The sequence below is a fragment of the Pelobates fuscus genome, chromosome 11 (assembly GCF_036172605.1).
Source record: "Pelobates fuscus isolate aPelFus1 chromosome 11, aPelFus1.pri, whole genome shotgun sequence".
Taxonomy (NCBI): domain Eukaryota; kingdom Metazoa; phylum Chordata; class Amphibia; order Anura; family Pelobatidae; genus Pelobates; species Pelobates fuscus.
Genome location: NC_086327.1, coordinates 67,494,618 through 67,513,027, shown reverse-complemented (window position 1 = coordinate 67,513,027; position 18,410 = coordinate 67,494,618). Strand labels below are relative to the sequence as shown.

The following is an 18,410-nucleotide window of genomic DNA, read 5'->3' as shown; positions in this document are numbered from 1 at the left end:
TGTTCTTCCCCCCATCCCCTTCCCATAGTGTTCTTCCCCCCATCCCCGTCCCATAGTGTTCTTCCCCCCCATCCCCGTCCCATAGTGTTCTTCCCCCCATCCCCGTCCCATAGTGTTCTCTATCCCCCCGTCCCATAGTGTTCTCTATCCCCCGTCCCCGTCCCATAGTGTTCTTCACCCGTCCCATAGTTTTCCTCCCCCCCGTCCCCGTCCCCTAGTGTTCTTCCCCCTCCCATCCCATAGTGTTCTTCCCCCCCCGTCCCATAGCGTTCTTCCCCCCGTCCCATAGCGTTCTTCCCCCCCGTCCCATAGTGTTCTTCCCCCCCGTCCCATAGTGTTCTTCCCCCCCGTCCCATAGTGTTCTCCCCCCCGTCCCATAGTGTTCTCCCCCCCCGTCCCATAGTGTTCTCCCCCCCCGTCCCATAGTGTTCTCCCCCCGTCCCACAGTGTTCTCCCCCCCGTCCCATAGTGTTCTTCCCCCCCTCTTCCCCGTCCCATAGTGTTCTCCCCCCCGTCCCATAGTGTTCTCCCCCCCCGCCCCATAGTGTTCTCCCCCCCGCCCCATAGTGTTCTCCCCCCCGTCCCATAGTGTTCTCCCCCCCGTCCCATAGTGTTCTCCCCCCCGTCCCATAGTGTTCTTCCCCCCCTCTTCCCCATCCCATAGTGTTCTCCCCCGTCCCATAGTGTTCTCCCCCCCGTCCCATAGTGTCCCCCCCGTCCCATAGTGTTCTCCCCCCGTCCCATAGAGTTCTCCCCACCATCCCATAGTTTTCCCCCCCGTCCCATAGTGTTCTTCCCCCCGTCCCACAGTGTTCTCCCCCCCGTCCCCGTCCCATAGTGTTCTCCCCACCATCCCATAGTGTTCTCCCGACCGTCCCATAGTGTTCTCCCGACCGTCCCATAGAGTTCTCCCCCCGTCCCATAGAGTTCTCCCACCGTCCCATAGTGTTCATCCCCCCCGTCCCATAGTGTTCATCCCCCCCGTCCCATAGTGTTCATCCCCCCCGTCCCATAGTGTTCATCCCCCCCGTCCCATAGTGTTCATCCTTCCGTCCCATAGTGTTCTCTACCCCCCGTCCCCGTCCCATAGTGTTCTCCCCCCGTCCCCGTCCCATAGTTTTCTTCTCCCCCCCCGCCCCATAGTGTTCTTCTCCCCCCCCGCCCCATAGTGTTCTCCCCCCCCGCCCCATAGTGTTCTCCCCCATCCCAGTCCCATAGTGTTCTTCTCCCCCGTCCCATAGTGTTCTTCCCTCCCGTCCCATAGTGTTCTTCCCCCCGTCCCCGTCCCCCCCGTCCCCTAGTGTTCTTCCCCCTCCTGTCCCATAGTGTTCTACTCCCCCGTCCCATAGTGTTCTTCTCCCCCGTCCCATAGTGTTCTTCTCCCCCGTCCCATAGTGTTCTTCCCCCCCGTCCCATAGTGTTCTTCCCCCCCCGTCCCATAGTGTTCTTCCCCCCCACCCCATAGTGTTCCTCCCCCCGCCCCATAGTGTTCCTCCCCCCATCCCAGTGTTCTTCCCCCCGTCCCATAGTGTTCTTCCCCCCGTCCCATAGTGTTCTTCCCCCCGTCCCATAGTGTTCTTCCCCCGTCCCATAGTGTTCTTCCCCCCGTCCCATAGTGTTCTTCCCCCCCGTCCCATAGTGTTCTTCCCCCCCGTCCCATAGTGTTCTTCCCGCCCCGTCCCATAGTGTTCTTCCCGCCCCGTCCCATAGTGTTCTTCCCGCCCCGTCCCATAGTGTTCTTCCCGCCCCGTCCCATAGTGTTCTTCCCGCCCCGTCCCATAGTGTTCTTCCCCCCGCCCCATAGTGTTCTTCTCCCCCCCGCCCCATAGTATTCTTCTCCCCCCGCCCCATAGTATTCTTCTCCCCCCCGCCCCATATTATTCTTCTTCCCCCCACGCCCCATAGTGTTCTTCCCCCCCACCCCATAGTGTTCCTCCCCCCGCCCCATAGTGTTCCTCCCCCCATCCCAGTGTTCTTCCCCCCGTCCCATAGTGTTCTTCCCCCCGTCCCATAGTGTTCTTCCCCCGTCCCATAGTGTTCTTCCCCCCGTCCCATAGTGTTCTTCCCCCCCGTCCCATAGTGTTCTTCCCCCCCGTCCCATAGTGTTCTTCCCGCCCCGTCCCATAGTGTTCTTCCCGCCCCGTCCCATAGTGTTCTTCCCGCCCCGTCCCATAGTGTTCTTCCCGCCCCGTCCCATAGTGTTCTTCCCCCCGTCCCATAGTGTTCTTCCCCCCCGTCCCATAGTGTTCTTCCCCCACGTCTCATAGTGTTCTCCCCCGTCCCATAGTGTCCCCCCGTCCCATAGTGTCCCCCCCGTCCCATAGTGCCCCCCCCCGTCCCATAGTGTCCCCCCCCGTCCCATAGTGTCCCCCGTCCCATAGTGTTCTTCCCCCCGTACCCGTACCATAGTGTTCTTCCCCCCGTACCCGTACCATAGTGTTCTCCCCCCGTCCCATAGTGTTCTTCCCCCCCGTCCCTGTCCCATAGTGTTCTCCCCCATCCCAGTCCCATAGTGTTCTTCCCCCCCGTCCCATAGTGTTCTTCCCTCCCGTCCCATAGTGTTCTTCCCCCCGTCCCTGTCCCCCCCGTCCCCTAGTGTTCTTCCCCCTCCTGTCCCATAGTGTTCTTCTCCCCGTCCCATAGTGTTCTTCTCCCCCGTCCCATAGTGTTCTTCTCCCCCGTCCCATAGTGTTCTTCTCCCACCGTCCCATAGTGTTCTTCTCCCCCCGTCCCATAGTGTTCTTCTCCCCCCGTCCCATAGTGTTCTTTCCCCCCGTCCCTGTCCCATAGTGTTCTCCCCCATCCCAGTCCCATAGTGTTCTTCCCCCCCGTCCCATAGTGTTCTTCTCCCCCGTCCCATAGTGTTCTTCTCCCACCGTCCCATAGTGTTCTTCTCCCCCCGTCCCATAGTGTTCTTCTCCCCCCGTCCCATAGTGTTCTTTCCCCCCGTCCCATAGTGTTCTTTCCCCCCGTCCCATAGTGTTCTTTCCCCCCCGTCCCATAGTGTTCTTTCCCCCCGTCCCATAGTGTTCTTTCCCCCCCGTCCCATAGTGTTCTTCCCCCCTGTCCCATAGTGTTCTTCCCCCCCATCCCCGTCCCATAGTGTTCTTCCCCCCATCCCAGTCCCATAGTGTTCTCTACCCCCCCGTCCCCATCCCATAGTGTTCTCTACCCCCCGTCCCCGTCCCATAGTGGTCTCCCCCCCGTCCCATAGTGTTCTTCCCCCCTCTTTGCCGTCCCATAGTGTTCTCCCCCCGTCCCATAGTGTTCTCCCCCACGTCCCATAGTGTTCTCCCCCCGTCCCGTAGAGTTCTCCCAACCATCCCATAGAGTTCTCCCCCCCGTCCCATAGTGTTCTCCCCCCCGTCCCATAGTGTTCTTCCCCCCGTCCCACAGTGTTCTCCCCCCGTCCCATAGAGTTCTCCCCCCCGTCCCCGTGTGTTCTCCCCACCATCCCATAGTGTTCTCCCGACCGTCCCATAGTGTTCTCCCGACCGTCCCATAGTGTTCTCCCGACCGTCCCATAGTGTTCTCCCGACCGTCCCATAGAGTTCTCCCCCCGTCCCATAGAGTTCTCCCACCGCCCCATAGTGTTCATCCCCCCCGTCCCATAGTGTTCATCCCCCCCGTCCCATAGTGTTCATCCCCCCCGTCCCATAGTGTTCTCCCCCCGTCCCATTGAGTTCTCCCCACCATCCCATAGAGTTCTCCCCCCCGTCACATAGTGTTCTCCCCCCCGTCCCATAGTGTTCTTCCCCCCGTCCCACAGTGTTCTCCCCCCGTCCCATAGAGTTCTCCCCCCCGTCCCCGTCCCATAGTGTTCTCCCCACCATCCCATAGTGTTCTCCCGACCGTCCCATAGTGTTCTCCCGACAGTCTCATAGAGTTCTCCCGACCGTCCCATAGTGTTCTCCCGACCGTCCCATAGAGTTCTCCCCCGTCCCATAGAGTTCTCCCCCGTCCCATAGAGTTCTCCCACCGTCCCATAGTGTTCATCCCCCGTCCCATAGTGTTCATCCCCCCCGTCCCATAGTGTTCATCCCCCCCGTCCCATAGTGTTCATCCCCCCCGTCCCATAGTGTTCATCCCCCCGTCCCATAGTGTTCATACCCCCGTCCCATAGTGTTCTCTACCCCCCGTCCCCGTCCCATAGTGTTCTCCCCCCGTCCCCGTCCCATAGTGTTCTCCCCCCGTCCCCGTCCCATAGTTTTCTTCTCCCCCCCGCCCCATAGTGTTCTTCTCCCCCGCCCCATAGTATTCTTCTCCCCCCCGCCCCATAATATTCTTCTCCCCCCCGCCCCATAGTATTCTTCTTCCCCCCACGCCCCATAGTGTTCTTCCCCCCCACCCCATAGTGTTTTCCGCCCCACCCCATAGTGTTCCTCCCCCCGCCCCATAGTGTTCCTCCCCCGTCCCATAGTTTTCTTCCCCCGTCCCATAGTGTTCTTCCCCCTGTCCCATAGTGTTCTTCCCCCCCGTCCCATAGTGTTCTTCCCCCCCGTCCCATAGTGTTCTTCCCGCCCCGTCCCATAGTGTTCTTCCCGCCCCGTCCCATAGTGTTCTTCCCGCCCCGTCCCATAGTGTTCTTCCCCCCTGTCCCATAGTGTTCTTCCCCCCCGTCCCATAGTGTTCTTCCCCCACGTCTCATAGTGTTCTCCCCCGTCCCATAGTGTCCCCCCGTCCCATAGTGTCCCCCCCGTCCCATAGTGTCCCCCCGTCCCATAGTGTTCTTCCCCCCGTCCCATACCATAGTGTTCTTCCCCCCGTACCCGTACCATAGTGTTCTCCCCCCGTCCCATAGTGTTCTTCCCCCCGTCCCTGTCCCATAGTGTTCTCCCCCATCCCAGTCCCATAGTGTTCTCCCCCATCCCAGTCCCATAGTGTTCTTCCCCCCCTTCCCATAGTGTTCTTCCCCCCCTCCCCCCCGTCCCCTAGTGTTCTTCCCCCTCCCGCCCCATAGTGTTCTTCTCCCCCGTCCCATAGTGTTCTTCTCCCCCCGTCCCATAGTGTTCTTCTCCCCCCGTCCCATAGTTTTCTTCTCCCCCCGTCCCATAGTGTTCTTCTCCCCCCGTCCCATAGTGTTCTTCTCCCCCCGTCCCATAGTGTTCTTCTCCCCCCGTCCCATAGTGTTCTTCTCCCCCCGTCCCATAGTGTTCTTCCCCCCGTCCCATAGTGTTCTTTCCCCCCGTCCCATAGTGTTCTTTCCCCCCCGTCCCATAGTGTTCTTTCCCCCCCGTCCCATAGTGTTCTTTCCCCCCCGTCCCATAGTGTTCTTTCCCCCCCGTCCCATAGTGTTCTTTCCCCCCCGTCCCATAGTGTTCTTTCCCCCCCGTCTCATAGTGTTCTTTCCCCCCGTCCCATAGTGTTCTTTCCCCCCCGTCCCATAGTGTTCTTCCCCCCTGTCCCATAGTGTTCTTCCCCCCCATCCCCGTCCCATAGTGTTCTTCCCCCCATCCCAGTCCCATAGTGTTCTCTACCCCCCCGTCCCCATCCCATAGTGTTCTCTACCCCCCGTCCCCGTCCCATAGTGTTCTCTACCCCCCGTCCCCGTCCCATAGTGTTCTCTACCCCCCGTCCCCGTCCCATAGTGTTCTCTACCCCCCGTCCCCGTCCCATAGTGTTCTCTACCCCCCGTCCACCTCCCATAGTGTTCTTCCCCCCATCCCCGTCCCATAGTGTTCTTCCCCCCCATCCCCGTCCCATAGTGTTCTCTACCCCCCCTCCCCGTCCCATAGTGTTCTCTACCCCCCGTCCCATAGTGTTCTCCCCCCGCCCCATAGTTTTCCTCCCCCCGTCCCCTAGTGTTCTCCCCCCGTCCCCGTCCCCTAGTGTTCTTCCCCCTCCCGTCCCAGTGTTCTTCCCCCTCCCGTCCCAGTGTTCTCCCCCCGTCCCATAGTGTTCTTCCCCCACATCCCATAGTGTTCTTCCCCCACATCCCATAGTGTTCTTCCCCCCGTCCCATAGTGTTCTTCCCCCCGTCCCATAGTGTTCTTCCCCCCCTCTTCCACGTCCCATAGTGTTCTCCCCCCGTCCCATAGTGTTCTCCCCACCGTCCCATAGAGTTCCCGTCCCAGTCCCTGTCCCATAGTGTTCTCCCCTCCGTCCCATAGTGTTCTCCCCACCGTCCCATAGTGTTCTCCCCCCCACCCCATAGTGTTCTCCCCACCGTCCCATAGTGTTCTCCCCACCGTCCCATAGTGTTCTCCCCACCGTCCCATAGAGTTCTCCCCACCATCCCATAGAGTTCTTCCCCCGTCCCCGTCCCATAGTGTTCTCCCCCCCGTCCCATAGTGTTCATCCCCCCCGTCCCATAGTGTTCTCCCCCCTGTCCCATAGTGTTCTCTACCCCCCGTCCCCGTCCCATAGTGTTCTCATCCCCGTCCCATAGTGTTCTCGTCCCCGTCCCATAGTTTTCTTCTCCCCCCCGCCCCATAGAATTATTTTTCCCCCCCGCCCCATAGTGTTCTTCTCCCCCCGCCCCATAGTGTTCTTCCCCCCCACCCGATAGTGTTCTTCCACCCGTCCCATAGTTTTCTTCCCCCGTCCCATAGTGTTCTCCCCCCCGTCCCATAGTGTTCTCCCCCCCGTCCCATAGTGTTCTCCCCCCCGTCCCATAGTGTTCTCCCCCCAGTCCCATAGTGTTCTTCCCCCACCGTCCCATAGTGTTCTCCCCCCCCGTCCCATAGTGTTCTTCCCCCCGTCCCATAGTGTTCTTCCCCCCCGTCCCATAGTGTTCTTCCCCCCCGTCCCATAGTGTTCTTCTCCCCAGACCCATAGTGTTCTTCCCCCGTCTCATAGTGTTCTTCCCCCCCGCCCCATAGAATTCTTTTTCCGCCCCACCCGATAGTGTTCTTCCCACCGTCCCATAGTTTTCTTCCCCCGTCCCATAGTTTTCTTCCCCCGTCCCATAGTTTTCTTCCCCCGACCCATAGTGTTCTCCCCCCGTCCCATAGTGTTCTCCCCGTCCCATAGTGTTCTCCCCCGTCCCATAGTGTTCTCCCCCCGTCCCATAGTGTTCTTCCCCCACCGTCCCATAGTGTTCTTCCCCCACCGTCCCAGTGTTCTTCCCCCGTCCCATAGTGTTCTCCCCCCGTCCCATAGTGTTCTCCCCCCCGTCCCATAGTGTTCTCCCCCCCGTCCCATAATGTTCTTCCCCCACCATCCCATAGTGTTCTTCCCCCACCGACCCATAGTGTTCTTGCCCCACCGTTCCATAGTGTTCTTCCCCCACCGTCCCATAGAGTTCTCCCCACCATCCCATAGAGTTCTTCCCCCGTCCCCGTCCCATAGTGTTCTCCCCCCCGTCCCATAGTGTTCATCCCCCCCGTCCCATAGTGTTCTCCCCCCTGTCCCATAGTGTTCTCTACCCCCCGTCCCCGTCCCATAGTGTTCTCATCCCCGTCCCATAGTGTTCTCGTCCCCGTCCCATAGTTTTCTTCTCCCCCCCGCCCCATAGAATTATTTTTCCCCCCCGCCCCATAGTGTTCTTCTCCCCCCGCCGCATAGTGTTCTTCCACCCCACCCGATAGTGTTCTTCCACCCGTCCCATAGTTTTCTTCCCCCCGTCCCATAGTGTTCTCCCCCCCGTCCCATAGTGTTCTCCCCCCCGTCCCATAGTGTTCTCCCCCCAGTCCCATAGTGTTCTTCCCCCACCGTCCCATAGTGTTCTCCCCCCCCCGTCCCATAGTGTTCTTCCCCCCGTCCCATAGTGTTCTTCCCCCCCGTCCCATAGTGTTCTTCCCCCCGTCCCATAGTGTTCTTCCCCCGTCCCATAGTGTTCTTCCCCCCAGACCCATAGTGTTCTTCCCCCCCGTCTCATAGTGTTCTTCCCCCCGTCTCATAGTGTTCTTCCCCCTGTCTCATAGTGTTCTTCCCCCCGTCCCATAGTGTTCTTCCCCCCGTCCCATAGTGTTCTTCCCCCCCGTCCCATAGTGTTCTTCTCCCCCCCCGTCCCATAGTGTTCTTCCCCCCGTCCCATAGTGTTCTCCCCCCGCCCCATAGTTTTCCTCCCCCCGTCCCCTAGTGTTCTCCCCCCCGTCCCCGTCCCCTAGTGTTCTTCCCCCTCCCGTCCCAGTGTTCTTCCCCCTCCCGTCCCAGTGTTCTCCCCCCGTCCCATAGTGTTCTTCCCCCACATCCCATAGTGTTCTTCCCCCACATCCCATAGTGTTCTTCCCCCCGTCCCATAGTGTTCTTCCCCCCGTCCCATAGTGTTCTTCCCCCCCTCTTCCACGTCCCATAGTGTTCTCCCCCCGTCCCATAGTGTTCTCCCCACCGTCCCATAGAGTTCCCGTCCCAGTCCCTGTCCCATAGTGTTCTCCCCTCCGTCCCATAGTGTTCTCCCCACCGTCCCATAGTGTTCTCCCCCCCACCCCATAGTGTTCTCCCCACCGTCCCATAGTGTTCTCCCCACCGTCCCATAGTGTTCTCCCCACCGTCCCATAGAGTTCTCCCCACCATCCCATAGAGTTCTTCCCCCGTCCCCGTCCCATAGTGTTCTCCCCCCCGTCCCATAGTGTTCATCCCCCCCGTCCCATAGTGTTCTCCCCCCTGTCCCATAGTGTTCTCTACCCCCCGTCCCCGTCCCATAGTGTTCTCATCCCCGTCCCATAGTGTTCTCGTCCCCGTCCCATAGTTTTCTTCTCCCCCCCGCCCCATAGAATTATTTTTCCCCCCCGCCCCATAGTGTTCTTCTCCCCCCGCCCCATAGTGTTCTTCCCCCCCACCCGATAGTGTTCTTCCACCCGTCCCATAGTTTTCTTCCCCCGTCCCATAGTGTTCTCCCCCCCGTCCCATAGTGTTCTCCCCCCCGTCCCATAGTGTTCTCCCCCCCGTCCCATAGTGTTCTCCCCCCAGTCCCATAGTGTTCTTCCCCCACCGTCCCATAGTGTTCTCCCCCCCCGTCCCATAGTGTTCTTCCCCCCGTCCCATAGTGTTCTTCCCCCCGTCCCATAGTGTTCTTCCCCCCCGTCCCATAGTGTTCTTCTCCCCAGACCCATAGTGTTCTTCCCCCGTCTCAGTGTTCTTCCCCCCCGCCCCATAGAATTCTTTTTCCGCCCCACCCGATAGTGTTCTTCCCACCGTCCCATAGTTTTCTTCCCCCGTCCCATAGTTTTCTTCCCCCGTCCCATAGTTTTCTTCCCCCGACCCATAGTGTTCTCCCCCCGTCCCATAGTGTTCTCCCCCGTCCCATAGTGTTCTCCCCCCGTCCCATAGTGTTCTTCCCCCACCGTCCCATAGTGTTCTTCCCCCACCGTCCCAGTGTTCTTCCCCCGTCCCATAGTGTTCTCCCCCCCGTCCCATAGTGTTCTCCCCCCCGTCCCATAGTGTTCTCCCCCCCGTCCCATAGTGTTCTTCCCCCACCATCCCATAGTGTTCTTCCCCCACCGTCCCATAGTGTTCTTGCCCCACCGTTCCATAGTGTTCTTCCCCCACCGTCCCATAGAGTTCTCCCCACCATCCCATAGAGTTCTTCCCCCGTCCCCGTCCCATAGTGTTCTCCCCCCCGTCCCATAGTGTTCATCCCCCCCGTCCCATAGTGTTCTCCCCCCTGTCCCATAGTGTTCTCTACCCCCCGTCCCCGTCCCATAGTGTTCTCATCCCCGTCCCATAGTGTTCTCGTCCCCGTCCCATAGTTTTCTTCTCCCCCCCGCCCCATAGAATTATTTTCCCCCCCCGCCCCATAGTGTTCTTCTCCCCCCGCCCCATAGTGTTCTTCCCCCCCACCCGATAGTGTTCTTCCACCCGTCCCATAGTTTTCTTCCCCCCGTCCCATAGTGTTCTCCCCCCCGTCCCATAGTGTTCTCCCCCCCGTCCCATAGTGTTCTCCCCCCAGTCCCATAGTGTTCTTCCCCCACCGTCCCATAGTGTTCTCCCCCCCCTGTCCCATAGTGTTCTTCCCCCCGTCCCATAGTGTTCTTCCCCCCCGTCCCATAGTGTTCTTCCCCCCCGTCCCATAGTGTTCTTCTCCCCAGACCCATAGTGTTCTTCCCCCGTCTCATAGTGTTCTTCCCCCCCCGCCCCATAGAATTCTTTTTCCCCCCCGCCCCATAGTGTTCTTCCCCCCCACCCGATAGTGTTCTTCCCACCGTCCCATAGTTTTCTTCCCCCGTCCCATAGTTTTCTTCCCCCGTCCCATAGTGTTCTCCCCCCGTCCCATAGTGTTCTCCCCCGTCCCATAGTGTTCTCCCCCCACCGTCCCATAGTGTTCTTCCCCCACCGTCCCATAGTGTTCTTCCCCCACCGTCCCAGTGTTCTTCCCCCCGTCCCATAGTGTTCTCCCCCCTGTCCCATAGTGTTCTCCCCCCGTCCCATAGTGTTCTCCCCCCCGTCCCATAGTGTTCTTCCCCCACCATCCCATAGTGTTCTTCCCCCACCGTCCCATAGTGTTCTTGCCCCACCGTTCCATAGTGTTCTTCCCCCACCGTCCCATAGTGTTCTTCCCCCACCGTCCCATAGTTTTCTTCCCCCCCGTCCCATAGTGTTCTTCCCCCCGTCCCATAGTGTTCTTCCCCCCGTCCCATAGTGTTCTTCCCCCCCGTCTCATAGTGTTCTTCCCCCACCGTCCCATAGTGTTCTTCCCCCACCGTCCCATAGTGTTCTTCCCCCCCCGTCCCATAGTGTTCTTCCCCCCGTCCCATAGTGTTCTTCCCCCCGTCCCATAGTGTTCTTCCCCCCAGACCCATAGTGTTCTTCCCCCCCGTCTCATAGTGTTCTTCCCCCCCGTCCCATAGTGTTCTCCCCCGTCCCATAGTGTTCTCCCCCCCGTCCCATAGTGTTCTCACCCTCCGTCCCCGTCCCATAGTGTTCTCCCCCTCCGTCCCCGTCCCATAGTGTTCTCCCCCTCCGTCCCCGTCCCATAGTGTTCTCCCCCTCCGTCCCCGTCCCATAGTGTTCTCCCCCCGTCCCATAGTGTTCTCCCCCTCCATCCCCATCCCATAGTGTTCTCCCCCTCCGTCCCCGTCCCATAGTGTTCTCCCCCCCGTCCCATAGTGTTCTCCCCCCCCTCCCATAGTGTTCTCCCCCCCCGTCCCATAGTGTTCTCCCCCCCGTCCCATGGTGTTCTTGTGGTGGAATCTCGGTAAAAATAAATTTAGTAGGCCGAGATTACCACGTGGCATGTGTACGTGCATATACTGGTGTATCGGTCGGTTGGTTGCACGTGGCAAAGATACGATCAGTAGCGTACGGAGCATGTGCGAGAATACCGGATGTAGTATTCCCCTCCTCCATTGTGCTGGGCAAGCCATGCGGTCAAACAGGAAGTTAGTACTTGTTCGATTGATTGGGTAAGAGTATGTGTGGGTGGAGCTTATTATGGGAGGAGTTGCATGCCTATATAAGGAGCCTACACTATTGTCCGGGGCTCAGATCTTGTTGTATTTTGGTGACATTAGTCCCTCTGAGTCCCGTTCGGTGAATCGAATAAAGAACCTCTTCCTTCCTGAAGAAACCTGTGTCCATCTCTCTGTGCTTGGCTTCCGTCAGTTTCTCCGGTATCATTCTCCCCCCCGCCCCATAGTGTTCTTCTCCCCCCCCGCCCCATAGTGTTCTTCTCCCCCCCGCCCCATAGTGTTCTTCTCCCCCCGCCCCATAGTGTTCTTCTCCCCCCGCCCCATAGTGTTCTTCTCCCCCCGCCCCATAGTGTTCTTCTCCCCCCGCCCCATAGTGTTCTTCTCCCCCCCGCCCCATAGTGTTCTTCTCCCCCCCGCCCCATAGTGTTCATCTCCCCCCCGCCCCATAGTGTTCATCTCCCCCCCGCCCCATAGTGTTCATCTCCCCCCCGCCCCATAGTGTTCTTCCCCCGCCCCATAGTGTTCTTCCCCCCGCCCCATAGTGTTCTTCCCCCCGTCCCATAGTGTTCTTCCCCTCCGTCCCATAGTGTTGAACCCCTCCGTCCCATAGTGTTCTTCCCCCCCCGTCCCATAGTGTTCTTCCCCCCCGTCCCATAGTGTTCTTCCCCCCCTCCGTCCCATAGTGTTCTTTCCCCCCGTCCCATAGTGTTCTTTCCCCCCGTCCCATAGTGTGCCCCCGTCCCATAGTGTTCTCCCCGTCCCAGTCCCATAGTGTTCTCCCCCCGTCCCATAGTGTTCTCCCCCCCGTCCCCGTCCCATAGTGTTCTCCCCCCGTCCCATAGTGTTCTCCCCCCCGACCCATAGTGTTCTCCCCCCGTCGCCGTACCATAGTGCTCCCCCCGTCCCATAGTGCCCCCCCGTCCCATAGTGTTCTCCCCCCGTCCCATAGTGTTCTCCCCCCGTCCCATAGTGTTCTCCGCCCCGTCCCATAGTGTTCTCCCCCCGTCCCATAGTGTTCTCCCCCCGTCCCATAGTGTTCTCCCCCCGTCCCATAGTGTTCTCCTCCCGTCCCATAGTGTTCTCCCCCCCGTCCCATAGTGTTCTCCCCCCGTCCCATAGTGTTCTCCCCCCCGTCCCATAGTGTTCTCCCCCCCCCCGTCCCATAGTGTTCTCCCCCCCGTCCCATAGTGTTCTCTCCCATAGTGTCCCCCCGTCCCCGTCCCATAGTGTTCTCCCCCACCGTCCCCGTCCCATAGCGTTCTCCCCCCACCGTCCCCGTCCCATAGCGTTCTCCCCCCGTCCCTGTCAAATAGTGTTCTCCCCCCCGTCCCCGTCCCATAGTGTTCTCCCCCCGTCCCCGTCCCATAGTGTTCTCCCCCCGTCCCCGTCCCATAGTGTTCTCCCCCCGTCCCCGTCCCATAGTGTTCTCCCCCCGTCCCCGTCCCATAGTGTTCTCCCCCCCGTCCCCGTCCCATAGTGTTCTCCCCCCCGTCCCCGTCCCATAGTGTTCTCCCCCCCGTCCCCGTCCCATAGTGTTCTCCCCCCGTCCCCGTCCCATAGTGTTCTCCCCCCCGTCCCCGTCCCATAGTGTTCTCCCCCCCGTCCCCGTCCCATAGTGTTCTCCCCCCCGTCCCCGTCCCATAGTGTTCTCCCCCCGTCCCCGTCCCATAGTGTTCTCCCCCCTTCCCCGTCCCATAGTGTTCTCCCCCCCGTCCCCGTCCCATAGTGTTCTCCCCCCCGTCCCCGTCCCATAGTGTTCTCCCCCCGTCTCCGTCCCATAGTGTTCTCCCCCCCGTCCCCGTCCCATAGTGTTCTTCCCCCCATCCCCGTCCCATAGTGTTCTTCCCCCCCATCCCCGTCCCATAGTGTTCTTCCCCCCCATCCCCGTCCCATAGTGTTCTCCCCCCCGTCCCCGTCCCATAGTGTTCTCCCCCCGTCCCCGTCCCATAGTGTTCTCCCCCCCGTACCCGTACCATAGTGTCCCCACCCCGTACCATAGTGTTCCCCCCGTACCATAGTGTCCCCCCCCCGTCCCATAGTGTCCCCCCCCGCCCCCGTCCCATAGCGTTCTCCCCCCACCGTCCCCGTCCCATAGTGTTCTCCCCCCACCGTCCCATAGCGTTCTCCCCCCACCGTCCCATAGCGTTCTCCCCCCGTCCCATAGCGTTCTCCCCCGTCCCCGTCCCATAGTGTTCCCAGCCCGTCCCCGTACCATAGTGTTCCCCCCCGTACCATAGTGTCCCCCCCGTCCCTGTACCATAGTGTTCCCCCGTACCATAGTGTCCCCCCGTGTCCCCGTCCCATAGCGTTCTCCCCCGTCCCATAGCGTTCTCCCCCCCGTCCCCGTCCCATAGCGTTCTCCCCCCTGTCCCCGTCCCATAGCGTTCTCCCCCCTGTCCCCGTCCCATAGCGTTCTCCCCCCCGTCCCTGTCCCATAGTGTTCTCCCCCCCGTCCCTGTCCCATAGTGTTCTCCCCCGTCCCTGTCCCATAGTGTTCTCCCCCGTCCCCGTCCCATAGTGTTCTCCCCCGTCCCCGTCCCATAGTGTTCTCCCCCCGTCCCCGTCCCATAGTGTTCTCCCCCCGTCCCATAGTGTTCTCCCCCCGTCCCATAGTGTTCTCCCCCACGTCCCTGTCCCATAGTGTTCTCCCCCGTCCCCGTCCCATAGTGTTCTCCCCCCCGTCCCATAGTGTTCTCCCCCACGTCCCCGTCCCATAGTGTTCTTCCCCCCCCGTCCCCGTCCCATAGTGTTCTTTCCCCCCCGTCCCATAGTGTTATTTCCCCCCGTCCCATAGTGTTATTTCCCCCCGTCCCATAGTGTTCTTTCCCCCCCGTCTCATAGTGTTCTTTCCCCCCGTCCCATAGTGTTCTTTCCCCCCCGTCCCATAGTGTTCTTTCCCCCCCGTCCCATAGTGTTCTTCCCCCCTGTCCCATAGTGTTCTTCCCCCCCATCCCCGTCCCATAGTGTTCTTCCCCCCATCCCAGTCCCATAGTGTTCTCTACCCCCCGTCCCCATCCCATAGTGTTCTCTACCCCCCGTCCCCGTCCCATAGTGTTCTCTACCCCCCGTCCCCGTCCCATAGTGTTCTCTACCCCCAGTCCCCGTCCCATAGTGTTCTCTACCCCCCCCTCCCCATCCCATAGTGTTCTCTACCCCCCCTCCCCGTCCCATAGTGTTCTCTACCCCCCGTCCCATAGTGTTCTCCCCCCGCCCCGTCCCATAGTGTTCTTCCCCCGTCCCATAGTTTTCCTCCCCCCGTCCCATAGTGTTCTCCCCCCCGTCCCCGTCCCCTAGTGTTCTTCCCCCTCCCGTCCCAGTGTTCTTCCCCCTCCCGTCCCAGTGTTCTCCCCCCGTCCCATAGTGTTCTTCCCCCACATCCCATAGTGTTCTCCCCCCCGCCCCATAGTGTTCTTCCCCCCGTCCCATAGTGTTCTTCCCCCCGTCCCATAGTGTTCTTCCCCCCGTCCCATAGTGTTCTTCCCCCCCTCTTCCACGTCCCATAGTGTTCTCCCCACCGTCCCATAGAGTTCCCGTCCCAGTCCCAGTCCCATAGTGTTCTCCCCTCCGTCCCATAGTGTTCTCCCCTCCGTCCCATAGTGTTCTCCCCACCGTCCCATAGTGTTCTCCCCACCGTCCCATAGAGTTCTCCCCACCGTCCCATAGAGTTCTCCCCACCGTCCCATAGAGTTCTTCCCCCGTCCCCGTCCCATAGTGTTCTCCCCCTTGTCCCATAGAGTTCTCCCCCCGTCCCATAGTGTTCATCCCCCCCGTCCCATAGTGTTCTCCCCCCTGTCCCATAGTGTTCTCTACCCCCGTCCCATAGTGTTCTCGTCCCCGTCCCATAGTGTTCTCGTCCCCGTCCCATAGTGTTCTCGTCCCCGTCCCATAGTTTTCTTCTCCCCCCCACCCTATAGAATTATTTTTCCCCCCCGCCCCATAGTGTTCTTCTCCCCCCGCCCCATAGTGTTCTTCCCCCCCACCCGATAGTGTTCTTCCCCCCGTCCCATAGTTTTCTTCCCCCGTCCCATAGTGTTCTCTCCCCCGTCCCATAGTGTTCTCCCCTCGTCCCATAGTGTTCTCCCCCCCGTCCCATAGTGTTCTTCCCCCCCGTCCCATAGTGTTCTCCCCCCTGTCCCATAGTGTTCTCTACCCCCGTCCCATAGTGTTCTCGTCCCCGTCCCATAGTGTTCTCGTCCCCGTCCCATAGTGTTCTCGTCCCCGTCCCATAGTTTTCTTCTCCCCCCCGCCCCATAGAATTATTTTTCCCCCCCGCCCCATAGTGTTCTTCTCCCCCCGTCCCATAGTGTTCTCCCCCCGTCCCATAGTGTTCTCCCCCCCGTCCCATAGTGTTCTTCCCCCACCGTCCCATAGTGTTCTTCCCCCACCGTCCCATAGTGTTCTTCCCCCACCGTCCCATAGTGTTCTTCCCCCACCGTCCCATAGTGTTCTTCCCCCCAGACCCATAGTGTTCTTCCCCCGTCTCATAGTGTTCTTCCCCCCCCCCGCCCCATAGAATTCTTTTTCCCCCCCGCCCCATAGTGTTCTTCTCCCCCCGCCCCATAGTGTTCTTCCCCCCCACCCGATAGTGTTCTTCCCCCCCACCCGATAGTTTTCTTCCCCCGTCCCATAGTGTTCTCCCCCCCGTCCCATAGTGTTCTCCCCCGTCCCATAGTGTTCTCCCCCGTCCCATAGTGTTCTCCCCCCCGTCCCATAGTGTTCTTCCCCCACCGTCCCATAGTGTTCTTCCCCCACCGTCCCATAGTGTTCTTCCCCCCGTCCCATAGTGTTCTTCCCCCCGTCCCATAGTGTTCTTCCCCCCGTCCCATAGTGTTCTTCCCCCCAGACCCATAGTGTTCTTCCCCCCGTCTCATAGTGTTCTTCCCCCCCCGTCCCATAGTGTTCTTCCCCCACCGTCCCATAGTGTTCTTCCCCCCGTCCCATAGTGTTCTTCCCCCCGTCCCATAGTGTTCTTCCCCCCAGACCCATAGTGTTCTTCCCCCCGTCTCATAGTGTTCTTCCCCCCCGTCCCATAGTGTTCTTCCCCCCCCGTCCCATAGTGTTCTTCCCCCCCGTCCCATAGTGTTCTTCTCCCCCGTCCCATAGTGTTCTTCCCCCCGTCCCATAGTGTTCTTCCCCCCCCCCCGTCCCATAGTGTTTTTCCCCCCGTCCCATAGTGTTCTTCCCCACGTCCCATAGTTTTCTTCCCCCCGTCCCATAGTGTTCTTCCCCCACCATCCCATAGTGTTCTTCCCCCACCGTCCAAAGGTGTTCTTGCCCCACCGTTCCATAGTGTTCTTCCCCCACCGTCCCATAGTGTTCTTCCCCCACCGTCCCATAGTGTTCTTCCCCCCATCCCATAGTGTTCTTCCCCCCGTCCCATAGTGTTCTTCCCCCGTCCCATAGTGTTCTTCCCCCCAGACCCATAGTGTTCTTCCCCCCCGTCTCATAGTGTTCTTCCCCCCGTCTCATAGTGTTCTTCCCCCTGTCTCATAGTGTTCTTCCCCCCGTCCCATAGTGTTCTTCCCCCCGTCCCATAGTGTTCTTCCCCCCCGTCCCATAGTGTTCTTCTCCCCCCCCGTCCCATAGTGTTCTTCCCCCCGTCCCATAGTGTTCTTCCCCCGTCCCATAGTGTTCTTCCCCCCCGTCCCACAGTGTTCTTCCCCCCGTCCCATAGTGTTCTTCCCCCCGTCCCATAGTGTTCTTCCCCCCGTCCCATAGTGTTCTTCCCCCCCGTCCCATAGTGTTCTCCCCCCCGTCCCATAGTGTTCTCACCCTCCGTCCCCGTCCCATAGTGTTCTCCCCCTCCGTCCCCGTCCCATAGTGTTCTCCCCCTCCGTCCCCGTCCCATAGTGTTCTCCCCCCGTCCCATAGTGTTCTCCCCTCCGTCCCCATCCCATAGTGTTCTCCCCCTCCGTCCCCGTCCCATAGTGTTCTCCCCCCCGTCCCATAGTGTTCTCCCCCCCGTCCCATAGTGTTCTCCCCCCCGTCCCATAGTGTTCTCCCCCCCGTCCCATAGTGTTCTTGTGGTGGAATCTCGGTAAAAATAAATTTAGTAGGCCGAGATTACCACGTGGCATGTGTACGTGCATATACTGGTGTATCGGTCGGTTGGTTGCACGTGGCAAAGATACGATCAGTAGCGTACGGAGCATGTGCGAGAATACCGGATGTAGTATTCCCCTCCTCCATTGTGCTGGGCAAGCCATGCGGTCAAACAGGAAGTTAGTACTTGTTCGATTGATTGGGTAAGAGTATGTGTGGGTGGAGCTTATTATGGGAGGAGTTGCATGCCTATATAAGGAGCCTACACTATTGTCCAGGGCTCAGATCTTGTTGTATTTTGGTGACATTAGTCCCTCTGAGTCCCGTTCGGTGAATCGAATAAAGAACCTCTTCCTTCCTGAAGAAACCTGTGTCCATCTCTCTGTGCTTGGCTTCCGTCAGTTTCTCCGGTATCATTCTCCCCCCCGCCCCATAGTGTTCTTCTCCCCCCCCCCGCCCCATAGTGTTCTTCTCCCCCCCGCCCCATAGTGTTCTTCTCCCCCCGCCCCATAGTGTTCTTCTCCCCCCGCCCCATAGTGTTCTTCTCCCCCCCGCCCCATAGTGTTCTTCTCCCCCCCGCCCCATAGTGTTCTTCTCCCCCCCGCCCCATAGTGTTCTTCTCCCCCCCGCCCCATAGTGTTCATCTCCCCCCCGCCCCATAGTGTTCATCTCCCCCCCGCCCCATAGTGTTCATCTCCCCCCCGCCCCATAGTGTTCTTCCCCCGCCCCATAGTGTTCTTCGCCCCGCCCCATAGTGTTCTTCCCCCCGTCCCATAGTGTTCTTCCCCTCCGTCCCATAGTGTTCTTCCCCTCCGTCCCATAGTGTTCTTCCCCCCCGTCCCATAGTGTTCTTCCCCCCCGTCCCATAGTGTTCTTCCCCCCCTCCGTCCCATAGTGTTCTTTCCCCCCGTCCCATAGTGTTCTTTCCCCCCGTCCCATAGTGTTCTTCCCCCCCGTCCCATAGTGTGCCCCCGTCCCATAGTGTTCTCCCCGTCCCAGTCCCATAGTGTTCTCCCCCCGTCCCATAGTGTTCTCCCCCCCGTCCCCATCCCATAGTGTTCTCCCCCCGTGCCATAG

General features: G+C 60.0%; 1 protein-coding gene across 3 annotated transcripts in view; it reads right to left on the bottom strand.

The window, feature by feature from the left end:
* ISOC2 (isochorismatase domain containing 2) overlaps positions 1–18,410 on the bottom strand; it is a 250,152-nt gene that overhangs the window by 106,613 nt on the left and 125,129 nt on the right. The gene's annotated exons all lie outside the window — the stretch shown is intronic.